At 40.9% G+C, this 14,872-nt stretch overlaps 1 long non-coding RNA gene across 2 annotated transcripts in view; it reads right to left on the bottom strand.

Moving 5' to 3' along the window:
• Nucleotides 1-14,292, bottom strand: part of LOC106040103 (uncharacterized) — a 63,713-nt gene extending 49,421 nt beyond the window's left edge. The window contains exons 1-2 of one of the 2 annotated variants that reach the window (XR_007166071.2): nucleotides 13,893-14,292; nucleotides 11,739-11,815 (exon numbers count right to left, since the gene is read on the bottom strand). This is a non-coding gene — a long non-coding RNA (uncharacterized lncRNA). The remainder of the gene's footprint in view (nucleotides 1-11,738; nucleotides 11,816-13,892) is intronic. The other variant, XR_001209724.3, reaches the window with a different exon arrangement.
• Nucleotides 14,293-14,872: the final 580 nt, after the last annotated feature.

Genomic DNA, 14,872 nt, shown 5'->3' with positions numbered 1-14,872 from the left:
GTCTAAACAATTGTTTATTACTAACCAGGTTTGTGGTAAAGGACAATCACTCTGCTAGGCTGCGACAAAGTCTTTGACATAGTCTAAAGTATTTTGAACTGAGGAAGGCACCTAAAGTATTTTATAATAGAGCAGTTTTGGAGACCCAAAGGAATCCCAGGTTCAAGGACTGCTTAAGTGTAGATTTCTTAAATGCAGATTTGGCCCATCTGCTCATTCAGTCTAGACATGAACTGGTGCATACTACAGGGCCTTCAGGTGAGGGCCTAGTCCCTCTTACTCAGAGCTGTAAGTGTACACTCATATACCATCAGAATGATGGTGATTATTCACCTCTAGATGTGCCTCATGCTTTACAGACATATATTAAGCCTAAGCCCCTTCTCTGAGGGCTTGTATCCTGAAATGCATTTAAAGTTTTGATATAGAATCCAAATGACCCTGAGGCTATTTAATTTTCCTTTCAAGGTGTTGTGGATTTATACTTAGGCCCCTTCTCAAAAGGCCATTTTTGACCCAATGGCCCATGATGGTTTCTTCAAAGCAAGCTACAGTCTATCAGTCAACTTCTGTTTACTTCACAGATCATTGATACAATGGAATTTAACAGCTGCTCAGGAGCTATTATAGTCTCTCATGTCAATCTGGTTGTCAAGGGTATACAACAAATGTCAAAAGTCTTCAAGAATAATTTTAATTGATATTTACTGACCATACACAAGATGTAAGCCTTTATGCCCTGCCCTAGCTTTTTCTCCAAAGGGTAAAGCCAAAATACCCTACAACCTGAGAATTAGAGCTGCCAGAACAAATTGGTCACAGTATTCATCAGATATCTCCTTAAGCTGTAGGAGCTTAACAACACGTTTACTCAATAAATCCCTGCTCTTCGTTTCATTTCTATAAAACTAGCTAAACTGCAACAAGTTAAAAAGGGAATGCTTTTTATTAAGACTTCACATCTCCTATTTTACTATAGGTCTGTCTTTTTTTTTTTTTTAAACAATCAGTACTTAAAATTCTATGGTCAAAATGTCATGAATGCATCAAGTTTCAAGAACGGAAAGTCAGGTTATATAGATGGACCAATATTTATAGGCAGACAAAATAGTTTGTGAGGCCAGATCATGTATTTATTTGTATTTCCTGCTTTGAATAAGTAATTACTAGAGAAAAAGAAACAGTAAAAGTCAAAAGAAAGTAGAAAGAAGTCATTGAAGATCCCAAAAAGTTTTGAAACTTTTTTTGAAACAGCCCTGAAATCCAGCCCTCAAAAGTCATCCAAATATGCAGGTCTCTATATTAGAGTAATTAAGATCATGCTTTTTAAATTTCTTGAACTCTAATTTTAGATATAACATGCAATATTGATAAAGCAACAGCTCTATTTGAGGATGACCCTTGCCAAGTGACTGAGCAGTTTCCTATGCTGCAAAGAAAGCAGCCACTGTCCTACATGCTCACGCTGCCTCTGTCCCTTTTTCCTCTGCAGATAGAAACCTTCCCCTGCATTTTCTGCCATGGCTTTGCACATCCACCCTGCCACCACCTGAGATGAGGATGGGTCACCTGTGCTCCCTCTGCTACTGGTGCAAAGAAAGTAAGTACTGTGGGTGCTGAGCAGGCCAAAGAAAAGCAGGAGGATAGGTCCCTGTGGAAGAGGCAAGGAGGTGATGCAGTCCCAAGTAAGCATCACTGACAAAGACCAGTCTGGAATGAAGACTATTCTCACAGCAATGCACATAGGACAAGAAGAACGAAATTTTCAAGTTTCTGCTCAAAGCCAGATCAGTGGTGGTTCAGAGAGACACAGAAAGGCTGAACATGGAAACACGAGGCGGTAGCTATCTTCCTCTTTTGGTATTAGCAATCAATTTTGTTTATGTTGGTAAGAAGCCTTAAAAAAATGTAACCTCTGTTTTCTTTAATAAAAAAGGAAATGGGCAGAGATGCACTAGGTTAGTAGATAAAACATGAGAGAAATGCTTCTGTGACTTACTTCCCAAAGGTAAAAATAAAGAAGTCTGCTGTTTGACTAAAAAGTGTCCTAAACACTAGGCTCTTAGCAAGGAGTAGGTTGAACCTTAGACACCAGTTGGAATGTAGTACTTGGAATCGAGGACTGGGAGGGTTACAAACAAGCAGTACTCTGTCCTCTAATGCTCGTAAGTGATGACACTTGAGCATGTATGGGTAAGACCACATGTAGTTTGCAGTGGATGGAGACGAAAGACTATAATAATTTATTACAATATTTCCTCAAAACACTTTTATATTTCATATGATATACATCAAACTGCAATCAGACTCTGACCAGGAACCTAGGTATTTCCACATCCAGGAAACTTTCCCAGACTGACAGGGCTTCTCCCCCCGCCCCCCCCCCCCCCCCCATTCTATAGGATTTTGGAGTCATGTGGAAAAGAACTTGAAAGGAAGAGCTAGGATTAGAGCTGCATTCAGGTAGACGGGTAGACATCAGTTTTCATTTCATCAGACAGAAGTAACAACGAATGCTATATTATTACATAGTAAGGGAGTGATAAAATTCTCTTCTTCCACATCACCTTCTAGAAGATGCCTTTTAGAAGAGTGCTCTTATTTGAGGGTTGTAAACTAAAGGTTTGAGGAAGTGGGACTTAGTGTTCTGCATACAGATTATCACCCTTGCTCCCTCAGGAACATATGTAGCACAGAAGGGCTGGGCATAAAGCTTGCTCATGTCATCTGAGGTTTCTATTTGCTAGTAAAATGCAGTTATATGTCCAACATGCTGATTTTAAGAGGCTCCAGGATGCATAGCTGGTTCTGTACACCCTAATCATTTAGTCCTCAGCTCATTTGTGGAGTAAAAATTACTGGGAATTCAGGTCATTGCTGGGAGATAAGATCCCTTGAAGAGAAACTGAAGATTAATCAGGTAGTTAGGGCAATTTATTGTGAGGGAACTGCATGCTCAGTCAACATTGTCAAGAGAAGAACTTAGTCTCAGAATAATTACATGAATAAGGCTAAGAGAGAAAGGAAAGAGGAAACTTTCCAGATTAGGAAGGTCAGATATGGAATACATGGCTCGAAAAGATCACTGTGGAACTCTTGATACAAAGGAGTTAACTAAAATTTGAACAAAATTCTTGAAGCCACCATTTTTCTAGTTTCAAGGTCCGAGTAAACTAGCCTTCACATTCAGAGGAAAGAAAATGGGACTGTGTCTGAGCATCCATTTAGGACTAGGAAAGAACATCAACCTGATTCAAGGCATGTCACTTAAAAATAAAATCAGATTTTTAAAATCCTGTGGGTTTCTAGGAAGTTTCTGGTGTGCTTTTTCATGTAATTAGATTGCCACAGATGCATTACAAAGCTGTTGAGCTACATTAATTGACCTGTTTTCTTTTCCAAAGTCAGAAAAGCCTCATACGTAAACTTTTCATAAATATATTTACTGTGTTGTTCCAAGAAGTGAGACTGTATCAAGAAAATGCTTCTCCTTAAAGCTTTCCACTGCTCTTCAAGCTTATTACCACATAGAGAAGTCTATATCATATCTAGACACGAAAGTACTTTCTGAAACATAGAAGTGAATGAAAATAATTGATATTTTCAATATCAAATACCAAGGAGATATTAATGAGAAACAAGGTATAAATCAATATTCTTAATATCAAAATCAATATTCTATACACAGTCAAATTGAAGCACCAAATATCAGGTAGCTATTAGATCGGAGTAATCAGTAAAACATGCTAACAGAAATCACTAGAAGAATGCTGCAAAGTGTCCACTGCTTTCATCTCTGCAAAATTCAGGTCTTCAAAACAAGCCAGGCTCCCATTTTTTTGGCTGATTAGTTTCCTGGAAATGAACTTCTGTATCCCTGCTAAATTAACAGGATGTTCTCATTGGCCTATGTTTACAACCCTCTTTTCCTTGGAGAAATCCCTAAAGGAGAGGCTGCTTGGGAGTAATGCAGGGCTCTAACACCAGCCCTTTATTCTGCACTAGCCACTGAACTCAGCAGGCAGCAAACAGCCTTGATTAAGTTATTTGTATTCCTCAGAGGTTTGCTGCTGCCTGGGTTCACTCTGCAGTCTTCTAACCCCCAACAGGAACTGCTGAACAACTGAAAATAGTCCTGGCTGTTATATGCCATTAAGATATAATGATTGTCTTACGAGCATAGAACAGCAGCGTGCATTTAACTTGAGCCGCAAAGCTTTGGCCTCACTTTTCATTACACCAGTCTACCAGAAAGAGCTGAGAGGGTTTAAAAGAGCTCTGATGCACAGACAGAAATCCTCAACAGGACACCGAGTCCTCAGCTCTCCCAGTTTACATACCTCTGTCACCTCCTTTTAACATGCTCTCAGCTTTTAGACATTCCTAGCAATTGAAGATATTTCATTAGACTTTACAGCATGAATCAGTTCCTCAATAAGTAACATCTGGCTGGGATGGAGGAGACAAAGAAGCAAGAATAAGTCTCTTCCTGAACAAGTGGAGACAGATGTGGACATTGTATACAGAGGTACGACATGAAGCATCTAAACAGCTAATTGGCACTCATAGAACTGACTTTCCAGAATATCCCACTTCTCTTATAAGGGTTTCTCTTATAAGGGTTTCTCACCACACTCTGTATTTCTAGCTCACACATTTACAATAATCCTCAACCCTGTTACCCATGACAATGCATAAAACAGAAATAGCACAAGTAAATGCAACCAAGAGACTTTTTAAATAAAGCAGCAAGTAAAGAACTGCTTAGTGTTCTGATACAATAGTAGGATAAAGACAGTTCTTGTTCCTTAATTTACAGATCTAACCTGAGAGAATTTAAATTTAATCAGTAAAACAAGCAAATATGGTAAATTCTACTAAGTAGACAAGCAAGGGCATATCACTTCCATACAGTACCATATTTAACTAGCTTGAAAATATGAATCTAAAAGTGATTTCTAAAATACCTTTCCTTTTTCCTTTCCTCTTTAAGTACTATTTTATCATTACTTCCTGTTTAAACTCCAAATACATTCAGGGCAATAGCTCATTCTGTAATCAATTAAAGCAAGCTCTGGGGCACAGAGTAGGGTTTTGGGACTGATAACCACAGAAAAATACATTGTTAGGTCTCCCTGCAATACTTTTCAAAAAGAGTTCTCACGTGTGTTATTAGGCTCGTAATTTCTTAAACACTACAGATATTAGCATCAGCATAAAACCACTGTTCAGATATCCTCCTTTTTTCTGTCTATTCCTTCTCTAAACTTGCTATCTTCTTTAAAGAAAAGTTCTCACACTCAAAAATTCTTCTTCCTCTTGTCAGCAAGACACTTCATTCTCTTGCTTCAAATCCCTCCATATAACCTACATTTCACTAAGATTAACAGTAGCGCTCTAAATGCTGTCAGTATAGCATCCTATCTTACAATTCTACTCTTATCTTGTATATCATATTTGTCTAAAATCAAATTCTTAATTGCTTGGGGCTTAAAGTTGCCTCTCTGCCTTGTTTTATCTTAAATCATTCCCAGGTCCAAGCGCTTCCCACCCTGACTGGTTAATCCGTAGGAGCTATGGGATCACTTCCTGACAGCTAGAAGAACAGCTGAGGTTACCATACCAGTGAACTAGGAATCAACTGAGCACATAATATTTCAGCTCCATGTTTTCCACTCCAATGGAGCATCACTGCCATAGGACTGGTTACATGGCATAGGAATTCCCATGCCGTAGGAATGGTTACATTCAGAAAGTTGCCAAGGTCAGCTCATGAGCAAGGTCAACTCATGTTGTTTCATTTTCAGAGATATCCTGCTAGAGTTGTGAACATACTTCATTTTCCTTATTTTAATAAACTAACATGAAGTGACTGTAAATTATTAATCTCACATATACTATACCTAACTTTAAGGACAGTAATCTGAAAAGGAAAAGTGAGAACCATGAAGTCTCAAAGGAACCAAGCGTAGGCACAGGAACTTAGATTGGAAAATACAAGGTGCTTTGTGATAAATAGGGAGGGAACATTAACTTCACAACAGGAGAATATGGCAAAGATTAGACATTCAAGACTAAAAGTAGTATAGTAGTACATATACTTCAGACAAAAATGGTGGAATAAAATGTTAAGCTTTTCTAATAAATAAGAAAACCTTTCTTTGGTGCTAATTATATGAACTTAATGGAACTCATCCCTGTCAAAATATTAAAACTAACTCACCCCAGGAGTCCTGACTGTATGAAACATACATCTCTCTACTGCTTTTGAAGTATCAGCATATACCAGTAAGCTTTCTAATTGACAATTTTTTAAAATATAGAAAATATTCATAAACATAAAATGAGCAAATTTAAAGCCTTGAAGGTCTTTGCTTTTTATCTCACCAACACTTCAGTGCATATCTTAAGTACTGAGAGCACAGATTTTTACAGAAGGTACCTCTAAGAAACTGTCCAAATCATTACTGTATAGAGAGTTTCTATTCCAAGGAAGAAAAAGCCATGTTACACTTGGCCATTGTTTCCATACACCAGGGCATTGAGGGTCTCAATCTGCCTTTTTAGCAAAATAGCTGCATGCAGCTGAGGCACAAAAGCAAGCAAAAGCAGCCTTTAATCACACCATTTTTCTCATCCTTAAAATGGAGATTTAGGCATGTTCTAAGTGGCAATAACCACATGGTTTCCAATGTATCATGGTGGAAGAATGGCAGAGCAGGAGTGAGGCCTCTTCCTTGACCATGCTCACAACTGTGTGCCTCCTGCGTGAACTGCAGAAGAAGCAAGGACTGAAGCCCTCATATCAGCACTGAGGGGACCACCAGGCCAGATAGCTGTGGGCATTTTGTGACACTTAAGTGACACAGGTAAAAATGGAAGCCAAGACTTTTAAGGTATTCATAAATCAGGATTCATAAGAAAGAAGCTATTGTCTTTCATCAAGGAAAATATACATACCTAAATATATATTTGAAACTAAATACCACCATTTTTTTTTTTTTTTTGCTAAAAGGCACAGGAGAGGCAATAAAAATATGAAGAGAGAATTGAGGCATGCTATTTGGAGAGCAATTGGAACATTTTGTGTAGTAGTGAGGATCACCTCTTCAAACAAACTAGCGCAAGGAATCAGCAGCCCACTGTCAAACAGATACACCCATTTCCTGCTTGATGGTCAGCTTGCACAGTCTCACATCAGACAAGATTTGAAGCCCCAGCCCTCAAGAACTCCAAGCTCTAAATTTCAGACACACCCACAACCACACTTGAACAAAGATCCTCCTCTCTCTTGTGGCTGAGCATTCACCAGCAAATTTCAAACGCAAAGTATAGGGATAAATAAAAGCCTTTCACCACCATCCTAGAAAACCCAACACTAGAAAGGGATGCTTTCAGAAGCATGTAAAGCATGGATCAATATTTGAAGTTTTATATGCCCTTTTGGATTATCTCACTTTCCTGTACTTGTTTGCCATCTTTAATCACCTAGCCTAAGCAAAGGTCCACTTCTACAACACAGAGGCTTCAGCTCCTCACTGTTTTGGGGAGTTATGAATCTGCAAATCAGTTTTAATTGAAATACTACGGCATAGCATAGAGGTTAGAACAAGCTAATCAAGGCACTACATCTGAGATGAAAAGTCACTGATCCTAAAAGAGAAAGTCAAGAAAGTTATGGTTTAACATTCTCTTTGATCTGTGTGCAACTTCACTATTTAATTTGCTTCAGCTTGAAGAAGGTGGACAAGGAAGAGAAGGTTTTACGGGAGAAATGATTTCACATTAATCCAGCTTCATTTGAGACTTCTGAAAAGCATTAACTTCTATGCTATAGATCTGTCTTTTAGAATTTCCCCACACTCATATGGTTTAACACAAAAACAAAAATATTTTATATTGATGTGGCCCTTGAATCACTTAGATCATGTTATATAGGAGATGTGTCTCACCAAAGGTGACAGTCTTTTGAATAAGATTACTAATTAAAAACCTACAATTGCAAAATTTACAGCTAAAGCTAGCCCTGTAGTTAAGACTTCTGAGAGGAATAAAGTATGAGACATGGACTGCTATGGAACAGCAGTAACGCAACTCCTTGAGACATATTGCAGACATTGCATGATAAATCTGGATAATACGTAACACTCTCCAGAGTATTTTCAATGCCATATCAAGCAAAAGAACAGACGGTAGCTTTACAAATATCCTACAGCTCAGAAGGATTCAGACATCTGTCTGTGAAGGCACTGGCATGACTCCATTCTATTCTTTGCGCCCAAACCCATGCCACACAGCTTCAGGACCAACAGAGGGATTCGAGATTGAGACCAAGGTCCCTCCAGCTTCTCCAGCAGACCGCCTTCTTGCTCACAGACCCTGGCAACAGCCTCCTTTCTCACTGCTTTGCCACTCACCCTGAGTACCAGTCAGCATGACACACTGAGCCAGCTTTCTGCCCAAGGGACTTCTCCAAGTTAGCACATGTGCCTTTCCTGCCAGGCTTCCTACCTTCCAGAAACAGAGTATTTGTGCTTTCTCCCAGGCAGTTTCCTTCAATTGGGCTGACTCATTCCTCAGGGTGTTTGGGAGGCATTAGATGTGCTGCACCAACTGGCCACCACACCACTGTGGGGTGCTGACTCTGACACTGTCCCACCATCACATATCACCTGACCCCAGGGTACTGCAGAAGCAGTAACTCTGCAGCTGGGGTGCTTCACACTCTTGTACTATGCGTCTTTACAGAGGACATGACTAATCCAATCCTTTTAACAGGAAAAGATGTAGAAAGAGCACAGGCCAGCACAAATATTAGGGAGGTATAACCTCCCAAAGCCCCTTGATCCCTTTCCCTCCTTCAGCCTTCCCAATAGAGCACACCATGAGGTGCTTTATGTGCAGGTTTTTTTTGTTGTTTTTCCTCCCACCCAGCCTCACTGAAGAGCTGGTGAAAGCCAGCCCCATGGTCACATTAGAGGTCCCAGGGTACCTCTTGTTAGAAGAGAATAAGGACTTTTTGTGCTTTCTTCAGCCAAGCGCTCTTCTCCCAGGGCAATGCATGAAGTACCTGCCAGCTGTCTTCCATCTAGCAGGGGAAGCTCAATGCTTTTTCCATAATGAAGGCCACCGTATACATCTAAGCTATTAACTAAAAGACAAACAGACACTTTTTGATGAAAAGATGCAACTCTGTGAGGTAGAAATGGGTTAATAAATGTGAAAATGAATCTTCCAAGGATAATGTGCCAGTGTCAAGCAGCAAAGCAGCTGAAGCACAGTTCCGACATCTCCTCAGGACGCATGATATTCTCATAAAATCTGAGCAGGGGAGAAACATTTGATGTCTGGCCCTACCATTTATATTTTTAGAAGGCTACACAACAATACTCTGACACCCCCTGAGGTAGCTAATGGTTCAACAGCCCTGTACAGAGAGGTTCTGCCTCCTTTCTAAGGCATACAAATCCATAAACCTTCACTGACCTGTAGTGTCAGTATGTTCCTGCCTGCAGCCCTTTTTTTCTGCTGCGTTAAAAAGCCTGATGAGACTGCTTATTGAATTTCTTCCTTTCAGCATCAAAAGATACTGGCCATGCTCTCCAATTATTTAATAGATTCTGCTACAGTGGAGATCACTGATTCATTTTCACTAGAGATATCCAGTCATTGTAAAGAGCAATTATATATAATAACATCCTAGCCGTTCTCAAATGTTCTTTTATCAGACACACAGTCCAGTGATTACAGAGACAGCCAATGATCTGATATTGATAATAAAATTTAATGTCTTTGGTGTTAGTTTTACCAAAATAGCAGTGGTCTTGCTCTGCAGACCCCAGCACACTCAAAATGCAGTGGGACTGTTGGGGTTGCATTTTGTTTTGATTTATATTTATTCCATGGTCATTCCTTTAAAGCCTCAGAAAAAGGTGTCTCTGATTCCTCCGATTCTTTTTTTTTTTTTTTTTTTTTGCTGTTCAGCAGTGCTGTCTGGAGGAACAACACAGGAAAAGGGGAGTTCCTGAGCTCTAAAGCCAGCTCTGTCGCTGGGCAGCCTCAAGCAAGGCGTTTTGTCTCAGTCTTTCCATCTGTAAAACGTGGAGCATAAAACTTTCCTACTTAACGGCACACAAGGGACAAAGATCAATTTGTTAATGGCTGAGCATTAGCACTGTGCAGAGTCCTTTGAACATACATGTCCTAAAAATACTAAACCTTTTTGCCCTTATTCACAGATTACTTTACAGATCCACAGACTAAAGCATTCATTTTCTAAAACTTTCCCTGATATAAAAATTCAGCAGGAGCTATTTACCGAGGCATGTCTCTCAATGGCTCTGAGGTGGCAAGTACAAGTAAAAAAAAGAAAAAAAAAAAAAAACTTTTCCTAACCCTTCATTTGACAACTGTGATATAACTAAAACCCAAAATAGGCTCGTGAGGTTCACAGGGCTTGCTTGACCTGAAAGCACAAGCTGTGAAGAGCAAGATGAGAGTATCCACCTTCCACAGACTGTTCTTGAATCCAGCCCACTGACAAAGGCTGCAGCAATGCTGGATCACATCCCATCAGCATTTGGCTATTTGCTTGATGTGTAGCACACTAGCATGGTTCCTGCTTGACCAGGGACTGCAGCCACCAGTTCCTGCTCATAGCATGTACACAGGTGAACCCTAGGGGCCATATGGATGACATATGCGTACAACAAATCCACCTAGAGCATGTCAACTAACTGCCTAGGGCACACACTGTTCCTTCCCTGGGACTGGGAGCTGCTGGACATACCTCTCCAAGATTCCACAGGCAGAAGCCTTAAGGAGTCAAGCTTTGGTAACTGGAAGGCACCAAGTACAGACTTTAGTGTGGAATAACAAGCCATTGCTCCTCTGGAAAGAGTATGGGGTGGGTGGTCACCTTTAGTCAGTCACATTAGTTCAGATACTGCACTCAGGCTGGAGCCCCAGAGCACCACAGTCTGCACACCAAGTTATCCTCTGATCTTCATGCTGAAGCAGGTCAGATCTCTCATGAAGCCAGATAGCCTGGGCGCAGTGGATGTGGTTCAGCTCATACTTTTATCCTGCCTCTAATAGCAGCAAGGCTACAGGGAGATGTTCAGGAGCACGACGTGGCTTTGCAGGCTCAGTACTAAATTCAATGACTTACACAAAGGAGGCACTAGGTGTAACCAAAATGCCAGTGCCAGTGGTAGGACACTGCATGAGGCCATGGCTAGGGGCTCAGGGAGTTGAGGGAGGCTGCAGTGCTGCCAGCTGCAGCATCCCCCAGCTGCCATTTCAGCTCTGTATCACCCCGGTTCTGGCAAAGTAACCAACATCACTTACCTATTGCTATCTACTGCTCAAGTTCTGCCACTTAACTGGAATTCATACCCTGCAAAAGCAAGAGCCTGCAGCTAAGATATTCAGCATTAACCAACCTAATCTGTGCTGGTTTTCATGGTGCCCATTTCCTGCTCCTCCCCAGTCACGCACAAGCCCTCTTGGTGGGCACCGTGGAGCACAAATGGAGCAGCCACAGCAGCTGCAAGGGCAGCTGGGGAGCAGGCAGGGGAAGGAGTTGTGCTTGTCCACATGGTCTCTCTACTTCATATTTAACTCCACAGCCATTTTTTCCATGCCAGGCAGCTGTGAGGCTCTGTTAATACACCACCTGAAATCTATTTTCATCTAGCATTCAGAACATGACTGTAAGTGGTTTATTGTTGTCATACCTTTAGATTACTTTAAGTTTAGGAGCACTGCCTTTCTCCTCTTCATTTTTCCTGGCAATACACACTGCTTCTCTTCCCTGTAAGGTGAAAGATGTATAGACTGCTAGTTGTCAGTGCTTGCAAGTAGCCATTTAAAAGCAGATATTTTTTGTCAGCGTTTTTATTTGTGAAGCTGCTATGACAGATTTGGAAATTGAAGCCCTTGATTTATCTCCAGGCTGAAAACTAGACAGAGGCAAGGACACTGTGAGCCTTAGGAATGAAATTACAAACGTGTCATTACCTCCTTTAATCTGCTCTTGTTTCTGTGAAATTGCTCCAGACAACCCCAAAAATCCATGCACTTTTACAACAGAAAAAAAAAATCTTTTCAAGCTATTTTCCACTCATATTATTTGAGGCTACTCACTGTTAACTTGTGTAAAAGCAAAGGTCAGTAAATATACTGCTTTTTAACATGTGTAGGAAGCTAAGCCAAAAAGACGAACGTAAAAAGCAGCTGCATCTACATAAACACACCTGTTTCCCCCCCACACACACCTTTTTTTTTTTTTTTTAATCTTGTTTGACTCACAGGAGAAAGACTGTTTGATAGCAAGTCAGACTTGCACTCAGTTCAGGCCACATTTGGCATAACGCAACATAACATCTGGCACATTGAAGCCATGACTGACAGACTCCGATCAGGATTCACGTGATGGGAGTAGCAGGGGTTATTGCAAAGCAGAAACAAGAGGCATCGGAGGAGCTATAGTGAGAAAGTGGCAAAAAGCCCAACTCCCCCTTTGCCTGCTCAAGCCATTTCTGTTAGCTCTTCCTTTTCCACTGCACTATAAACCTACACAGAAATTAGAAGAATTACTAAGTGTATTAGTTTGTGTTGTTACCCATGTGACAACATCCATGGATGACTGGAAAAGATCTACTGTGATGAGAAAGGCTTGAAGGGGGTTGCACATGGCTACATAAAGTACTGTCCCTTTCCTGAGCCAGCCCCCACATAGATGCTGGCACTGGTGGCAACTCCTAAGAGAGCTGTGCCAAGTGGAAAATTGCACTGCTTTAGCTGGGTGTATAAAATTCCCTTCCCAGCAAGAAGTACTCTGGTCACCCTTAAGCTATTCAGCTCTGAGATGGCCATCCGATGCCAAGAGAATGGATGGCCTCATGCTTCGTGCATTTTGCCAAGATGCAGGAACAGTGACAGACCTTGTTTTGTCTCAAAATCAAAGAGTAAACAGCAGCAACGGTGCCTCACATAAGTCTAACTGGGTAAAGAACTGGCATGCTGTGGAGGAGATCTTATTTCACCTCAAATCTGGGAGAAGGTCAGGCCACCTGGGGCAATTCAGAGCCCACAGCTTGCAGCACCTGTGCAGCCAGCAGATAACTGAAACAAAAGCAGTCCAGAGTAGTAGGAGGAGTGCTTTCCCCCCTCCTTTGTCAGGTGATTTGACTTTGCAGAAGAAAGAATAGGTCCCTAGCTGTTAACCTGAAGTTATTCTCATCATCATTGACCCAGTGAAGTTGCAATCTTATTTATCCAAGAGCTGGCAGCAGTGACAAACAGACCCTGAAGCAAACGTGGCTGTCTGTGGAGCCATACCACTTTACAGGAGAGCACTCGTGCCAGAACTGAGAAGACTGACACTGGGGAACATGCAACCCCATTACCCTTCCTGGTAAATCTGCTGTCTGACCTGCTTTCTGGAAGAGGTTCAGGTAGAAGGCTCTAGTACTGAGCCCAAATGAATTGTTGATTTATTATAGGCTCAGCTAATTTGGCAAAGCTCCAGAGAAGAGTGGAAGTTCAGACATATCCCTTTTAAAAGCATTTCCTGCTATCTAACTCACCACATTGATTTTTCCAAATGTGCCTGTTGTCAGAGGGCTGAGGACTATGTCCCAGGCACCCAGATCCACCTAACTGGCACTAGCCTAGAGCTCTAGATATCTCTCTGGGACGTAGGCACCAAAGGTCACATCAACACATCCCTTTAATCTTTACATCCTTTTACCAGTCCATCCCTTCAGACTCCTTTCTGTAACATGAAAACACTACCCACCCCTTCACACAGACCTCCTTTGAAAATAAAAAGAGTAATCTGTGAGAAAATCTGGATGCTGCACCAAGCTGAGGTTAGGTATACTCACTGTCATGCTGCAGTTGTCTGTCTTCAGAGGTATGATCACAGAGTGCTGGAAGCAGGACTAGAGCCCATTAGTCAAGAAGGCCAAGACTCAAAAACAAAATAATAATACTAAAAAAAAAACCACACTGATGATACACTACTGATGTAGAAATAAAAAAGACACAGGCCTGAGTGAGGCACAAAGAAACAAAAACATGCAGAAAACTGTAATGAGGAGAACCTTAAAAAGACAAGACCTCATGCATAAGCATAAAATAAATAACTACCACCTCCTCCCCTTCCTCTCTTTGCCCCCATGTCTCCCAAGTAAGCCAGCTGCGAAAGACAGCATCTGAGGTCAATAACAGTCAATGCCACAGCAAAGGCAAGGCCATGTGTCCCCACCTGAGAAGCCAATCAGCCAAATGAGAAAGTGACACACAAAACCTGTGTGGAAGGAAAGCAGGGAAAGGGAAGGACCAGGCATTACCAGAGAAAAGAAATGGTGCCCAAATTGTGACTTCCTCTCTTTAAAAAAGTATTATTGCTATCAGAAGGTGAAGCTGCTTTGAAGAATTCAAATCTGTGATGGAATCATCACAAGAAAAAAAAAAAAAGTTCATCACCAAGGATTAATGAAACTCCCATTGTCATTAGCCAATTGGGCCATCTTAATGATGTTTGCTATTATTAGGTACTTAGGTTGGAAGTTGCCTTCCTGCATAAAATTGGTCTTTATGATAAATGAATCAATTTGCTTCATAACTTGACCATAACAATGTAGAATTCTAGCTGTAAATTACCATTTTAATCTTTCATTTATGGCATAAATACTCTTTATTGCACAATATTCATAGTCTTGCATATTAACTATGTAGTGGAATTTCACTACAGGCAGATAATTTCTTCATTTATATGGTATTTTGTATTATTTGGGAACAGGTAAATTTAAAACACGTTATTACATAGCGTCCACTTTGGAAAAGATCATTTGAGATAAAT

The sequence above is a fragment of the Anser cygnoides genome, chromosome 1, assembly GCF_040182565.1.
Source record: "Anser cygnoides isolate HZ-2024a breed goose chromosome 1, Taihu_goose_T2T_genome, whole genome shotgun sequence".
In the NCBI taxonomy this organism is placed as follows: Eukaryota; Metazoa; Chordata; class Aves; order Anseriformes; family Anatidae; genus Anser; species Anser cygnoides.
This window is presented reverse-complemented; position numbering and strand designations above follow the sequence as displayed.